This window comes from Pinus tabuliformis, chromosome 7 (genome assembly GCF_031772625.1).
Source record: "Pinus tabuliformis cultivar Carrire ecotype Pingquan chromosome 7, CPIR1, whole genome shotgun sequence".
Classification (NCBI taxonomy): Eukaryota; Viridiplantae; Streptophyta; class Pinopsida; order Pinales; family Pinaceae; genus Pinus; species Pinus tabuliformis.
Window position 1 is genome coordinate 1,026,031,179 of NC_142293.1, and position 17,500 is coordinate 1,026,048,678.

Genomic DNA, 17,500 nt, shown 5'->3' on the forward strand with positions numbered 1-17,500 from the left:
GGGTGGCCACCTTGGGAACTCGCACTGCTTTTGGACCTTCCCGAACACCAATCCACAATAATCCCACCTTTTCTCTGTAAATTAAGGGGCTGAAAGGAAGAAGGGAAGAAAAAAACATTAAAGAAATAGAGATATCAAACGCTTCCACCAGCTCACAGGGGGAGGCTCAAACAAAGAACAAGCTTCCCCACCCCCGTGCCTTCATAAAAAGGGGGGAACTGTAGGGGACGACGATCGAGAAGGACTAGGGTGGCCACCCTCGGAACTCACACTTCTTTTCGTCCTTCCTAAACACCAATCCACAACAATCCCACCTTTTCTCCGTAAAGCCAAGGGGCCAAAAGCAAGAAGGGAAGAAAACAACAGGAAAGCAAGAGATATCAAACGTGGCTACCGGCTCACAAGGGGAGGCTCAAACAGAGAACAAGCTTCCCAAACCTCGCGCCCTCGGAAAAGGGGGGAACTGCAGGGGACGGCGATCGAGAAGGACTGGGGTGGCCACCCTGGGAACTCGCACTGCTTTTTGTCCCTCCCAAACACCAATCCACAACAATCCCACCTCTCCTCCATAAAGCTAGGGGCAAAAGGAAGAAGGGAAGAAAACAACACCAAAGAAACAAAGATCCCAAGAAAAGAGAGAAGCTCAATAGCACGCCGAGTAGATGTCCGCTAACCAAAAAGAAATAAAACAAGGCACCCAATAAAAAAAGCATCCCACCTCTTCACACCCTCCCACACGCATTCAACACAACACCCTTTCCAGCTTTACAACATATAGCAAACAACCAAGCAAATAAATCACAACCTAAAACTGACCAATAGAAAAGACAAGGGCCACGATGAGACCAGTGTCTGGAGCACGTCACTGAGAGGCACACAGCCCCCCAACCCAGCGGAACAAGGCTTCAAACGACAAATAGACCGCCGCCAATAACACAAACCCACCCCGCTCTTGCACCCCTCCGTGTACAAAACACCCAACAACCTTTCCAGCGAGAGAGTCAACGGGGGTCAAATAATCAAACTCCAAAGAGGAGTTGTCACGGGCCGACGCTTAATGCTGGAGAAAGTCGCGGGCCACAAATACATTGATGGTGCAAGGCCACTAGAGAGAGGGACCTTTTCAAAGCGCACAACATGAAACAAAGAAATGACGCAAGTCCCACAAAAAACCCACAATCCAAAGGGATGAAAAAAGACATGACCCGCTACTTATTTTTCCCTAAGAAGGGGAGTGGGTCACGAGAGGATGAGGAATTCCCTCGACGGCAAAGGCACAAGATAAGATTGCCACCCACATGCCTATCGGTGGGGAAAATTGCGATCTCAATGGAGCTCAGACCGAGGGATGGGTTTTTCATTACCTCGACACCCAACCCTTCCATGAGGGCATGTCGAGGAATGGTCGGGAGGGACTAGGGTGGCCAGCCCAACGGGTTGAACCGCTCTTCATCCATCCCATACTTGACCGCACCCCGACAATCTCGCCTCACAAAAGGTTTGAGCTACCAGGCGCGCACGCAACCACTCCCTCGACCTAACCACCAGCGAAAAAGCTCACCCAAGCAACACATCAACCGATGTTGCCTTTTCGAGAGAACCAACTATGGAAGCCCACACCCTTGGCCCATGCCTTCCAATGAACAAAAGACCGAGCACCGCTGCTACGAATGAGTCCAAATTAATCCATCGTATTTACTGAGCACCTCAACTCTGCAGCAACCATGCCCGACCGAACAGATCGTCGGAAGGGCTCCCAAGAAACAAGCTTCCGGACCCCCTGCAGAAACACATTGGGGGGAAGAAAAACAAAGGATGGGTGGGACAAGCACAAGCATGGCTTGCAAGCACACACGAAAAAAAAGCGTACTTACCTCGAGACAAGAAACCAACAATTTTCCCGCCAAACACCAAACCCGCTCCCCTAGAGACACACCACAAAGTCCCACATTGCAATCAAAACCCAACCAACCCAACCAAAAAAGAAAACCCTTGCTATCAATGATCCTACCGTAGGTTCACCTACGGTAACCTTGTTACGACTTCTCCTTCCTCTAAATGATAAGGTTTAATGAACTTCTCACGACGTCGACGGCGGCGAACCACCATCGTCGACGCAATCTGAACACTTCACCGGATCATTTAATCGGTAGGAGCGACGGGCGGTGTATACAAAGGGCAGGGACGTAGTCAACACGAGTTGATGACACGCGCTTACTAGGAATTCCTTGTTGAAGACCAATAATTGCAATGGTCTATCCCCATCACGATGCAATTTGAGAAGATTTCCCGATCCTCTCGAACCAGGAATAAAAACATGTTGGCTGCATTAGTGTAGCGCGCGTGTAGCCCAGAACATCTAAGGGCATCACAGACCTGTTATTGCCTCAAACTTCCATGGCCTAAACGGCCATAGTCCCTCTAAGAAGCTGGCCGTGAAGGGGAACCTCCGCATAGCTAGTTAGCAGGCTGAGGTCTCGTTCGTTATCGGAATTAACCAGACAAATCGCTGCAACAACTAAGAACGACCATGCACCACCACCCATAGAATCAAGAAAGAGCTCTCAATCTATCAATCCTTACTATTTCTGGACCTGGTAAGTTTCCCCATGTTGAGTCAAATTAAGCTACAGGCTCCACTCCTGGTGGTGCCCTTCCATCAATTCCTTTAAGTTTTAGCCTTGCGACCATACTCCCCCCAGAACCCAAACACTCTGATTTCTCAGAAGGTGCTAGCGGAGTCCTTAGAGCAACATCTGTTGATCCCTGGTCGGCATCATTTATGGTTGAGACTAGGGATCAGGCAGCTCCGCACCCCACACACCCTATGTACAGGAAACCTAGGGGATTTCCCACAGCTTTACTGACCGGACGATGAATAATTTTCCCCTACAGCAACCTCCACGCAAAGGAGGGAGGTCGAAGCGTTCCACCTCGAAATCCTTCTTCCAGATAGCCTCCACCATCGATGACTATAGTAGCAAGCCTCCTCCCCATTGGACCACGAGCACATACACAATTGAAACAACAAGTGCCCCCCAACCCTCCTCGCAAAGAGGCCACCGAGGAGTCCACCCGGACAACAGCAACGATGGACCTCGATCGCATGATCGCCTGCGGCAGCCTCAATGCAAAGGAAATGGAAGGAAAAAAAACAACAAGACCAACCGAGCCCACAACCTCTCTTTGAAATTCCCCCCGACCCTCCACGCCATGCACCGAGGCCACCTAGGAGTCCACCCGCACCAGCAGAAACGGTGGACCTCGATCACTTGACCGCCTGTGGCAACCACGATGCGAAGGCAAAGGAAGGAAGTAAATGAAAATCAAGAGGGTCGCTACACAATACAATAACACATGTCCGAACAGGAGGAGGGATCGGGTAGCTCCGTACCCAACTCACCCTACGTACAGGCAACCTAGGAGATTTCCCACAGCTTTACCGACCGGACGATGAATAATTTTCCCCTATGACCACCTCCATGCAAAGGAGGGAGGTCAAAGCATTCCACCTCGAAATCCTTCTTCCAAATAGCCCCTACCATCGATGTAGCAAGCCTCCTCCCCGTTGGACCACAAGTGCATACACAATTGAAACAACAAGTTCCCCCCAACCCTCCCCTCCCCACATAGAGGCCACCTAGGAGTCCACCCAGACAACAACAACGATGGACCTCGATCGCATGATCGCCTACGGCAGCCTCAATGCAAAGGAAACGGAAGGAAACAAAACAACAAGACCAACCGAGCCCATAACCTCTCTTAGAAATGTGCCCCTCGACCCTCCACGCCACGCACTGAGGCCACCTAGGATTCCACCCGCGACAGCAGAAACGGTGGACCTCGATCACTTGACCGCCTGCGGCAACCACGATGTGAAGGCAAAGGAAGGAAATAAATGAAAATCAAGAGGCTCACTACACAATACAAGAACATATCCAAACAGGAGGAGGGATCCGACAGCCCCACACCCCCCGCAGCCTACGTACAGGCAACCTAGGAGATTTCCCACAGCTTTACCAACTTGACGATGAATACTTTTCCCCTATGGCCACCTCCACGCAAAGGAGGGAGGTCGAAGCATTCCCCCTCGAAATCCTTCTTCCAAATAGCCCCCACCATCGACATAGCAAGCCTCCTTCGCATTGGACCAGGAGCGCATACACAATTCAAACAACAAATGCCCATAAACGTTGTGATTTAACATTTCCAGCTGCAAAAGCCTGCCACGCATGCAATATGCAAGGGAAAAGCCGACCCCTTGATCAAAAATATGGGCCAACACATCTATCAAAATCTCAGAGCCAACGCAACCACGAACGATGTGCACTTTGAAAGGAATGCCAACCCTTGACTTTACAATAAGGAGAACAGCGCCTCACATCGCCCGACGAAAAAAGAAAGCAAGAGGGAGGGTAGGTGGTTTACAACAAAAACCCTTCCACTTCCCTCTTAAGTGTATGCATCTCAACCGACAATGCCAACACAGAAATAGTACAAGCACAAGACACCGGCACCATAAACAGCCGAACAATGAAGAGGCTAGCCATCAGAAGGAGCCACACCACAACAACCAATACAACTCCCAAAACTTGGAGCAGAAGGGGAATTGTTCACATATGCCTCCCGGGACAAGCATGGCCAACATTACCACTCATGCGCTACCGAGTGGGTATGGAGAGAAGAGGAAAATCAGATGCCCTACAAACGACCCAAGGCCATTCTTGAGGCAAACCCGAAAAACCAACTCAATTACCAACCCACCTTTCACACGAAAAGCAAAACCCTCCACACCAAATAGGGAGGAGTTTAACAATATAACGAGGAGCCAATTTCAATGGAGCCACAAATGGCTGCCCAACCCAATCAAAATTCTCTATTCGCAACAACCGAGGGGCACGATAGCGACACAGGCAACGACGGAGTTTTGGGGCTTCCATCTGGGACCACAACAGCGAACGCCCAACAAGCAGCACGAAAATGAACAAAGCGAACCTCAGGTCAAAACATAGCATTTTTTATACAAGTTCATTGGTCCATGCGCGCCCTCGCCCGAAAGAATTTGCATGGGCACCTGCACAACCGAAACGAAGTGACAAGGGAGAGCCGGGCAAACGAGCTGCATGAACGAGCACAAAGCCAACCTTTGGTCACAGCGTAGCATTTTCGATACACGCTCGTTCGCCCGGGCGTGCCCTCACCTGAACGAGTTCACACGGACGCCCTCAAACGACCCACCCGAACGATTTTTCATCGGTGCCTGAACGACTGAAACGAAGCGACAAGGGAGAGCCAGGCAAACGAGCTGCACGAACATGCACAAAGCCAACCTCGGGTCACAGCTTAGCATTTTTGATACGGGCTCGTTCGCCCAAGTGCGCCCTCCCCCGAATGACCCGCCCGAACGAGTTCAAATGGACTCCCTCAGACGACCCACCCGAACAACTGAAACAAAGCGACAAGGGAGAGCCGAGCAAACGAGCTACACGAACATGCATAAAGCCAACCTCAGGTCACAACTTAGCATTTCTGATATGGGCTCGTTCACCCGAGCGCGCCCTCGCCCGAATGACCCACCCGAACGCGTTCACACGGACGCCCTCAAACGACCCGTCCGAACGACCGAAATGAAGCGACAAGGGAGAGCCAGGCAAACGAGCTGCACGAACGTGCACAAAGCCAACCTTGTGTCACAACTTAGCATTTTTGATACGGGCTCATTCGCCTGGGCGAACCCTCGCCTGAACGACCCGCCCGAACGAGTTCACACGGGCGCCCTCAAACGACTCGCCCAAACGATTTTGCATGGGTGCCCAACTGACCGAAACGAACCGACAAGGGAGAGACGAGAAAACGAGCTGCACGAACATGCACAAAGCCAACCTTGGGTCAAAACCTAGTATTTTTGATACGGGCTTGTTCGCCCGGGAGCGCCCTCGCCCGAACGACGTGCCCGAACGAGTTCACACGGGCGCCCTTAAACGACCCGCCTGAACGACCGAAACGAACCGACAAGGGAGAGCCGGGAAAACGAGCTGCACAGACGTGCACAAATCCAACCTCGGGTCACAACTCAACATTTTTTATACGGGCTCGTTCGCCCGGGCGCTCCCTCACCCGAACGACCCACCCGAACGAGTTCACACGGGCGACCTCAAACGACCCACCCGAACGATTTTGCATGGACGCCCGAACGACCGAAACGAACTCACAAGGGAGAGTCGGGCAAAAAAGCTGCACAAAGCCAACCTCGAGTCACAAATTAACATTTTTGATACAGGCTCATTCGCCTGGGTGCACCCTCGCCCGAACGACGCGCCCGAACGAGTTCACACAGGCACCCTCAAAGGACCCGACCAAATGACCGAAATGAGCCGACAAGGGAGAGCCGGGAAAACGAGCTGCATGAATGTGCACAAAGAGAATCTCTGGTCGCAACTTAGCATTTTTGATATGGGCTCGTTCGCCCTGGCGCGCCCTCGCCCGAACGACTCGCCCGAATGGGTTCACACGAGCGCCCTCAAACGACCTGCCCGAACGATTTTGCATGGGCGCCCGAACGAACGAAATGAAGCGACAAGGGAGAGCCGGGCAAATGAGCTGCAGGAACGTGCACAAAGCCAACCTCAAGTCACAACTTAGCATTTTTCATATGGGCTAGTTTGCTCGGGCGCACACTCGCTCGAACAACCCGCCCAGACGAGTTCACACGGGCGCCCTCAGACGACCCGCCCGAATGACCGAAATGAACCGACAAGGAAGAGCTAGGCAAACGAGCTACACGAATGTCCACAAAGCCAACCTCGGGTCATAACTTAGCATTTTTGGTAAGGGCTCATTCGCCCGGGCGCACCCTTGCCCGAACGAGTTCACACGGGCGCCCTCAAACGACCCGCCTGAACGACCGAAACGAACCGACAAGGGAGAGCCAGGCGAACGAGCTACACGAACGTGCACAATGCCAACCTTGGGTCACAACTTAGAATTTTTTATATACGCTTGTTCGCCCGGGCGCGCCCTCGCCCGAACGACCCACCTGAACGAGTTCACAGGGGCACCCTCAAACGACCCGCCCGAACGACCGAAACGAACCGACAAGGGAGAGCTGGGCAAACGAGCTGCACGAACGTGCACAAAGCCAACCTCGGGTCACAACTTAGCATTTTTGATACGGGCTCGTTCGCCCGGGTGCGCCCTCGCCCGAAGGACCCGCCCGAACGAGTTCACACGGGCGCCCTCAAACGACCCGCCTGAACGACCCGCCCGAACGAGTTCACAAGGGTGCCCTCAAACGACCCACCCGAATGAGTTCACACGGGCGCCCTCAAGCGACCCACCCGAACGAGTTCACACGGGTGCCCTCAAATGACCCGCCCGAATGACCGAAACGAACCGACAAGGGAGAGCCAGGCAAACGAGCTGCACGAACGTGCACAAAGCCAACCTTAGGTCACAACTTAGCATTTTTTATACGGGCTCATTCGCCAGGGCGTGCCCTCACCCGAACGACCCGCCCGAACGAGTTCACACAAGCGCCCTCAAATGACCCACGCGAACGACCCGCCTGAACAAGTTCACACGGGCGCCCTCAAATGACCCGCCCGAACGATCGAAACGAAGCAACAAGGGAGACTCCGGCAAACGAGTTGAACGAACGTGCACAAAGCCAACCTCGAGTCATAACTTAGCATTTTTGATACAGACTCGTTCGCCCGGCCGCGCCCTTGCCCGAATGACTTGCCCAAACGAGTTCACATGGACGCCCTCAAATGACCCGCCCGAATGAGTTCACACGGGCACCCTCAAACGACCCGCTCGAACAACCGAAACGAACCGACAAGGGAGAGTCGGGCAAACGAGCTGCACGAACGTGCACAAAGCCAACCTCGGGTCACAACTTAACATTATTGGTACGGGCTTGTTCGCCCGGGCGCGCCCTCGGCCGAACGACCCGCCTGAACGAGTTCACACGGGCACCCTCAAACGACCCGCCCGAACAACCGAAACGAACCGACAAGGGAGAGCCAGGCAAACGAGCTGCATGAACGTGCACAAAGCAAACCTCAGGTCACAACTTAGAATTTTTGATATGGGCTCGTTCGCCCAGGCGCGCCCTCACCCGAACGAGTGCACACGGGCACCCTCAAACGACCCGCCCGAACAACCCGCCCAAACGACCCGCCCGAACAAGTTCACACGGGCGCCCTCAAATGACCCGCCCGAACGAGTTCACACGGGCGCCCTCAAACGACCCGCCGGAACGACCGAAACGGAGCAACAAGGGAGAGCCCGGCAAACGAGCTGAATGAACATGCACAAAGCAAACCTCGGGTCATAACTTAGCATTTTTGATACGGGCTCATTCGCTCGGGTGCGCCCTCGCCTGAACGACCCACCCGAACGAGTTCACACGAGCGCCCTCAAACGACTCGCCCGAACGACCGAAATGAACCAACAAGGGAGAGCCGGGAAAACGAGCTGCACGAATGTGCACAAAGCCAACCTCGGGTCACAACTTAGCATTTTTGATACGGGCTCATTCGCCAGGGAGTTCCTTCACCTGAACGACCCGCCTGAACGAGTTCACACTGGTGCCCTCAAACGACTCGCCCAAACGACCCCCCTGAATGAGTTCACACGGGCGCCTTGAAATGACCCGCCCGAACGAGTTCACACGGGCGCCCTCAAATGACCTGCCCAAATGACTCGCCCGAACGAGTTTACACGAGCGCCCTCAAACGACTCACCCGAACGATCGAAACGAAGCAACAAGGGAGAGCTTGGCAAACGAGCTGAACGAACATGCATAAAGCTAACCTCCGGTAACAACATAACATTTTTGATACGGGTTCGTTCGCCCAGGTGCGCCCTCGCTCGAACGACCCACCCGAACGAGTTCACACGGGCGCCCTCAAACGACCCGCCCGAACGACCAAAACGAACCGACAAGGGAGAGCCGGGAAAATGAGCTGCACAAACGTGCACAAAGCCAACCTTGGGTCAAAACTTAGCATTTTTGGTACGGGTTCGTTCGCCCGGGTGTGCCCTCGCCCGAATGACCCGCCTGAACGAGTTCACACGGGCGCCCTCAAACGACCCTCCCGAACGACCAAAACGAACCAACAAGGGAGAGCTGGGCAAACGAGCTACACGAACGTGCACAAAGCCAACCTCGGGTCACAACTTAGAATTTTTGATACGGGTTCGTTCGCCCAGGCGTGCCCTCGCCCGAAATACCCACTCGAACGAGTGCACTCAGGCGCACTCAAACGACCCGCCTGAACGACCCGCCTGAATGAGGTCACATGGGCGCCCTCAAACGACCCACCCGAACGAAGCAACAAGGGATAGACCGGAAAATGAGATGAACGAACATGCACAAAGCCAACTTCAGGTCACAACTTAGCATTTTTCATACGGGCTCGTTCGCTCGGGCGTGCCCTCGCCCGAACGACCCACCCGAACGAGTTCACACGGACGACCTCAAATGACCCGCCCGAACGACCGAAACAAACCGACAAGGGAGATCCGGGTAAACGAGCTACACGAACATGCACAAAGCCAACCTCTGGTCACAACTTAGCATTTTTGGTACGGGCTCGTTCGCCCGGGAGTTCCCTTGCCCGAACGACCCGCCCGAATGAGTTCCCACGGGCGCCCTCAAACGACCCACCCAAACAACCCGCTCGAACGAGTTCACACGGGCGCCCTCAAATGACCCGCCCGAACGACCCGCCAGAACGCGTTCACACAGGTGCCCTCAAACGACCTGCCCGAACGACCGAAACGAAGCAACAAGGGAGAGCCCGGCAAACAAGCTAAACGAACGTGCACAAAGCCAACCTCGGGTCACAACCTAGCATTTTTGATACAAGCTCATTCGCCTGGGCACGCCCTTGCCCGAACGACCCGCCTGAATGAGTTCACATGGGCGCCCTCAAATGACCCACCCGAACGACCGAAACGAACCGACAAGGGAGAGCCGAGAAAATGAGCTACACGAATGTGCACAAATCCAACCTTGGGTCACAACTTAGCATTTTTGGTACGGGCTCGTTCGCCTGGGCGTGCCCTCGCCCGAACGACCCACCCAAAGAAGTTCACACGAGCGCACTCAAATGACCCGCGCGAACGATCGAAACGAACCGATAAGGGAGAGCCGGGCAAACGAGCTACACGAACGTGCACAAACCCAACCTCGGGTCACAACTTAGCATTTTTTATACGGGCTCGTTCGCCCGGGCGTGCCCTCGCTCGAACGACCCACCCGAACGAGTTCACACGGGCGCCCTCAAACGAACCGCCCGAACGACCCGCCCGAACGAGTTCACACAGGCGCACTCAAATGACCCACCCGAACGACCCACCTGAAAGAGTTCACACGGGCGCCCTCAAATGACCAGCCCGAATGAGTTCACACGGGCGCCCTCAAATGACCCGCCTGAACAACCGAAACAAACCGACAAGGGAGAGCCGGGAAAATGAGCTGCACGAACGTGCACAAAGCCAACCTCCGGTCACAACTTAGCATTTTTGATACGGGCTCATTTGCCCGGGCGAGCCCTCGCCCGAATGACCTGCCCGAATGAGTTCACACGGGCGCCCTCAAATGACCCGCCTGTACAATCCACCTGAATGAGTTCACACGATCGCCCTCAAACGACCCGCCCAAACGACTCGCCCGAACGAGTTCACATGGGTGCCCTCAAACGACCCGCCCAAACGACTGAAACAAACCGACAAGGGAGAGCCGGGCAAATGTGCTGCGTGAACGTGCATAAAGCCAACCTCGGGTCACAACTTAGCATTTTTGATACAGGCTCGTTCACGCGGGTGCGCCCTCGCCCGAACAAGTTCACACGGGCACCCTCAAATGACCCACCCGAACGAGTTCACACGGGCTCCCTCAAACGACCCGCCCGAACGTGTTCACATGGGCGCCCTCAAACAGCCAGCCCGAATGACCCGCCCGAACGAGTTCACACGGGCGCCCTCAAACAACTCGCCCGAACGAGTTCACACGAGCGCCCTCAAACGACCCGCCCGAACGATTTTGGATGAGTGCCCGAACGACCGAAACGAAGTGACAAGGGAGAGCCGAGTAAACGAGCTGCACGAACGTGTACAAAGCCAACCTCGGGTCACAACTTAGCATTTTTGATACGGGCTCGTTCGCCCGGGCGTGTGCTCGCCCGAAAGACTCACCCAAACGAGTTCGCACGGGCGGCCTCAAACAACATGCCCGAACGAGTTTGCATGGACGCCCTCGCCCGACCCACCTGAACGGGTTTGCACGGATGCCCTCGCCCGACCCGCCCGAACGGGTTTGCATGGACGCCCTCGCCCGACCCGCCCGAACGAGTTTACACGGGCGCCCTCAAACGACCTGCCCGATCGAGTTTACATGGCAAATGACCCGCCCGAACGAGTGTTTACATGACAAACGACCCGCTCAAACGAGTTTACGTGGGCTCCGACACACGACCAAAACGAAGTCACAAGGGAGATTCGGGCAAACGGGCAGCACGATCGTGCACAAGGCCCACCCCCCTTCACAACTTAGCATTTTTTATATGGCCACGTGTGCCCTGGGTGCCGTCACACGACATGACATGACACGACCCGACTCGTTTGCACGGGCACCCACACACGACACGTCCCGACCCGCCCGAACGAAATTTGGGGTTTCCATGGGCTCACGACCCAAACGAAATTTCGTGGTTTCCGTGGGCACACGACCCGAACAAAGGCACGAGGGAGCATCAAGCAAACGGGCCACACGAACATGCAGAAGACACACGGGCGGTCACGACTTAGCATTTTTGGCACGCCCACCTGTGCCCGGGCACCCACACACGGCATGACATGGCCTGACCATCCTTGTGCCAGCCGATCCGACCCGCCCGAACGTGTTTGCATGGGCACCCACACACGACACTACACGACCCGACCCGAAAAAAATTTGGGGTTTCCTTGTATGCACAACCCGAACGAAATTTGGAGTTTCCATGGGTGCACGACCCGAATGAAGGCACAAGGAAACGCCAGGAAAACAGGCCGCACGAACGTGTAGAAGGCACACGGGGGGTCATGACTTAGCATTTTTGGCACTGCCACGTGTGCCCGAGCACCCACGCACGGCACGAACTACCCGCCCGAATGAAGGCACGACGGAGCGTCGGGCAAACGGGTCGCGCGAACGTGCAGGAGGCACACGGGTGGTCATGCCCTAACATTTTTTGCACGGCCACATGTTCCCGAGCACCCACACGTGGCATGGCACGACCCGACCCCACTCGACTCGCTCGAACGAATTTGCATGGGCACCCACACACGACACGACCCGACCCGCCCGAACGGAATTTGGGGTTTCCATGTGTGCATGGCCCGAACGAAATTTGGGGTTTCCATGGGTGCACGACCTGAACGAAGGCCCGAGGGAGCGTCGGGAAAACGGGTCGCACGAATGTGTAAAAGACACATGAGCAATGACGACTTAGAATTTTTGGCACGACCACGTGTGTCAGGGCACCCACACATGGCACGGCACAACCCGACCCGCCCTGGGCGAGCCGACCCGAATCCCCCGGATGAAATTTAGGGTTTCCATGGGTGCACAACCCGAACAAAGAAGGCACATGGGCGGTCATGACTTGGAATTTTTGGCATGCCCACGTGTGCCCACGTGTCCCCGCGCACCCCCGCACACGGCACAGCACGGGATGACCCGACCCGCCCGAAGGAAATTTGGGGTTTGAACGGGTGCACGACCCGAACGAAGGCATGAGGGTAGGAATATCTTTGACTCTAATACATAAATATACCTGGGGTAACATGCCCTTAGTATCTTCAACATTTTCTTTTGACTCTTTATAACACTTTAACATGTGCTAGGCCTATTTCAACGAGCAAGAAACTCAATGAAAAATAATATATATATATATATATATTTATTTATTTATTTTCTTGAATAAATACAAATATCAAAAGTACATTTATGAAGATCGAACCCAGTTACAGTTTCTTCAACACCCCCTCTCAACTAGGGAGGTATTCATAAATCATTACAAGGTGTTTGGCTATTTTTCAATCTTGAATAATTCACATAAGGGAAACCAGATTGGCAACCCATCTGTTATAGCATCATATTAGCCAACATTGTTCATAGCAAGGCCTTGACTAACAGCTTTATCTCTCATAATACCAGAGAACAATGTTGGCGAGGCCAATGGCTTATAAACACCTTGGTCATTGTCTCTAAAGGTACATACCCACCCAGGTGTTCCCTGAGTATGACCTTCCAGGACAATTCTTGTCTTGGTTTCCCATCCCTCAAAGAATATCGCTCCTCTTGCCTACTCTTGTCTTGGGTGCCCTACACATCCTCAAAGAGCATCAGATGCCTAATGATTGCCTAATCCTCCCATTATTTCTTGCCAAGTGAAGACAAGAATGTTGTGTCTATCTCTTCCCCTTGATTGGAGAAGACATGCCCAAGTTTCCTCTGACAAGGAACTTGCCCAAGCTCCTTTGTAGTTGGGAACTTGTTAGAACTCCCTCTTAGCTAGGGACTTGTCCATTCATCAACAACGTCTTCTTTGTGGGTCCTTCAGCCACTTGATCTCCTTATTTCCTTCGATGTCATGAAGTATTTGTTTGAACTTCTTCTTGGCAGGGTACCGGCCATCGATGACTTCCCCCCTGGTTTGTCATGTAATTGCTCCCTTCATGGAAAGTGGCCTTCTTGATATATATCAGGTCCTTTTTGTCATCTAGCTACTCCTTTGTCACCTTGTCTATCCTTCATAACACTTATTTAGTGGCCCTTCCTGACTTCATCATGATATTGCTCTTCATCATGACATATTTGTAGAGTGGAAACGGTTATCTGCACCTTACTATCTCCAAGGCCTTCGTAGGTGTCAAGGGTCCTTTATCTTTTTCTTCCTCTGGCAAAGTTTTCGTGCCTTCTTTCGAGAGATGTTGAGGAATCTTGTCAAATAGTTATTCTTTGTGACTGCGATGTTCTTCATTTGCTTCTTATTGGATTGATTGGTCAACCACCTTATACTCCTTATGAGAGCACTTCTTCATGTTGACCTCTGTAGCACATGCCTCCGAGCATGTCGTTGGTGAAAGAGATCCTTTTATTCTTGATCGAGATTCTAGAACTTTTCCCATGACCCAATCAATATATATGATGACATGACTTAAACTTTGATGCATACATACCTCACCTTGATTATGCTTTTATCATCGCGGCTTTATTTGATAGTTCTCCTCGATTGATGTAGCCTTTCTTGCTTCATCTACTCTCACCTATATATCATCCTCTCTTGAATCCCATAAATGGGACCCCCAATGAGACCTCTACCCCCTTTGAAAGAAGACTTTAAGCAAAGAGGTTGACTTAGTCATAGGAGGATATTCCTTCTTTTGCTTCTTGACGTCTTCTTTCACTTCTTGAGTTACATGAGCTTCTTCCCTTTTTCTCTTGTTGTTGTTGTCCTTCTTAAGTTTAGGACAATCCCTTTTGTAGCATCCATACTCTTGGCATCCAAACCGTTGGACTTTGGACATGTAGTGGTCCCAACCAATTTGTTACTTTCCTTGCAAAAGGACACTGAGGTATACTCAGAAGGGGACATATACTTACTTGATACAGTTTGAGATGTAGTGAACTTGCTTTCTTCTTGAAGACTTGATGGCTTGCCTACCTTAGATCTTGATGTTGTTCAAGTTGCTTTCTTCAAATGGACTTGCTTGATGACTTGACTCGTAGTGCCTTTCATTCTTCAAGATGGTGTAGCTTGATGTAGGTCCCTCTTTGATTTGTTCTTCTTGTAGGTGCCTTTATACAACGCGTTTCTTCTTGCTTTGTAGTCTTCCATGATGAATGACAGATGGTAGACCTTCTTGTCCTTGATGTGATTGAGACTTCTTGGCTTGACGCTTTGACCTTGCGGATGTTCTTGAGATTCCCTTTCCTTGATGTGTCACCTTAGCTCTGATACCGAGTTGAAGAATCTAGGGCAATGGGGTATAGCGGGATTCTTCTAGACTTGATAACAATTTGTGAAGCTCTTTTGCAATTTATCGTGTTATCTTAATATTCTTCTCTTCTTATTAATGCATGTGTGTTTACTTTCATCAAACTGGTGCCAACAACATAAGAACAAGAACACAAGATGTTGGCTCTCTGCCAGGGAAAAACCTCTCTCTCTCTCTCTCTCTCAGAGAGGAAAACCCTTTCGTAAATTTCTCTCATTGAAGCTTCTTATTGGTCATTGCGAAGCCCTAGACCCTTGACAATAATATCCCCCAAGCACAAGTCAAGTCCTTCCTCCTCTCTACACTTTGTTTCTTCAGCGCTTCGTTCCCCAACACTTTGTCCTCCTTTCAACTTTTGATAGTTCGTGGTGGACTAGCTCTAGAAGAGACTCCAACCTTTGATCCTTAGTGAGATCCTTTACCAATGAATAAACCTTCATTCTCTTGACCAACCGAGCATTTTTCTTGATGTGAGGTTGTAGGCTCGATGTACACCAAGTTTACTGTACCTGGGGTGATTACCATCGTGACGAGACACGGGAACCGCAAATTTCCCGCGCTTGGGATGCTTTCGACAAGGCGGGACATGGAATCCCCGGGTTCCCTGCAATTTGGTGACCTTTGTCGAGGAGGGACTGGGAGACCCCATGTCACACTCCTATCCTAGTGGTAGTATTTCAACCACGCATAAGCGGGTGCGGCACCGCCGTAATTTTTCTTTTTACCAATACTTGAGTACACGGTTTGCGCCTACTTCAACACTCGGTCAATTTTCCAATAAGTGTTCTTAACAATGCAGTGAAAATAACTTACCATAAATTTATCTTCTTCAATTATTCTTTCAACATGTCGTGTCATGTGGTCATGGTCCATAGTGAGGGTGCATGGCCCGCATGCAGTGTGGCCTACCTACCTGGACGGTAACCCACCCCGCTCTGCCTGTCCTCGCTACCAAGCCAGACCCACCCTCTACAATCCACCCGCCGGTGTGGCCCTCTTACCCGCGTCCTTCTCTTCCTTCCATTTTCGCCCAAATCCTTCCTTCGCACTTGTTCTGCGATGTGGAAGTCTGAGTTCGATGTCCCTTCGTCGAATGCCATCCTCCTTACTTATACGCATCCTTTCGACCAAGGGTCATGTCTCTTGAGGATAACAAGGGTCGGCTCCATCAACATGCATGCCCGGCTGACCTGCCACATAACCTCGACACGCCCCATTCCAATGAACATCCGCGTCCCTTCGTGTGCACCGTCGCACCCATGGGTCGGCTCCAACACCTCACCAATTACACCCATCGTCGCACGTCGCACACCTGCCCGCATCCTAACTCATCTGCACATGATCACCTCTTTCATCCGGGCACGCAACAAGGGTCGCTCGTGCGCCTTCTATCGATGGCTCGCCCATCGTGCAGGTATCCAGGGGCGTGCACCATGCCCAACATGGCGCGAGTGACATGGGAACCCTGCGTGTCACGCCCCCAGGCCTACAATAGTCTTTCAGCCGTACTTGGCGAGGTGCGGCACCACCGAACACTTTCTTTTCACCAATACTTATGTTCATGGACTATGCCCAACCATTAGTCTACTTAGTTTGTTTTTCGCAACCAAGTATTATTATGTTTCCTTTATACCAATGAACACCCATACACATTCATTATAATCAACGATTATACATGAAGAACACAATTGCGCAGTATAAAGGGAGGGACAACTCCCTGAACAATGAGTATGCCCGAATACAATATATTATTCAACTCTACAATGTTTACGAGGCTTTACAAGTATACATGGGAAACACCAAGTTTCATACTTAGCCAATTTTACAAATAGGCAACACCTCTGTGTGCCAACCGAGTTCCTTGCCCGAGCTGGGCGGGCACGCCTTCACACGAGCTGCCAACCGTACTCCTCGACCGAACCTCGTTTACCGCTGCACGACGGGCGGGCGACCTCACCCAAGTCACCCCCCATTTCCTTTTGCACGACGGGCGGGCAACTTACCCGAGTCACCCGAGACACATCCGCGTTTCTTCTTCCACGACGGGTGGGCGACCTACCAGAGACACCCCGTGTCACACAGAACGACAGGTGCCTTCCTTACCCGCGCCCTCACTCGATAACCGAAACCTGTGCGTATCATGTGTGCTTGCCCAAGACCGGGCACATATATGCCCGCACCTCTTTTGCGACCCGCTCCACTACTTCGCACTTTTTTCTTCATCACCGAATGCTCATGTTCGAATGTCCATCTTCGAATGAATGCCAAATCCTCCAACGCCTTGCCATATTTATACGAGCAGTTGGCTGAGTCGCTGCCCAGGCCGACTCGACCACCACGTGCCAAAACACCCTTACACGTCACAAACTTGCCATCCGAATGTTGGTCGGCAAACAATACTTCGTTCAAGTTGCCCCAACATTGAAGTCGGCCCGTGGGTTATGCCAAA

The 17,500-nt window shown here is 52.4% G+C and overlaps 1 pseudogene; it reads right to left on the reverse strand.

The window, feature by feature from the left end:
• Positions 1 to 2,006: 2,006 nt before the first annotated feature.
• On the reverse strand, positions 2,007 to 2,879 carry LOC149251181 (18S ribosomal RNA; annotated as a pseudogene; the record flags this gene model as incomplete).
• Positions 2,880 to 17,500: the final 14,621 nt, after the last annotated feature.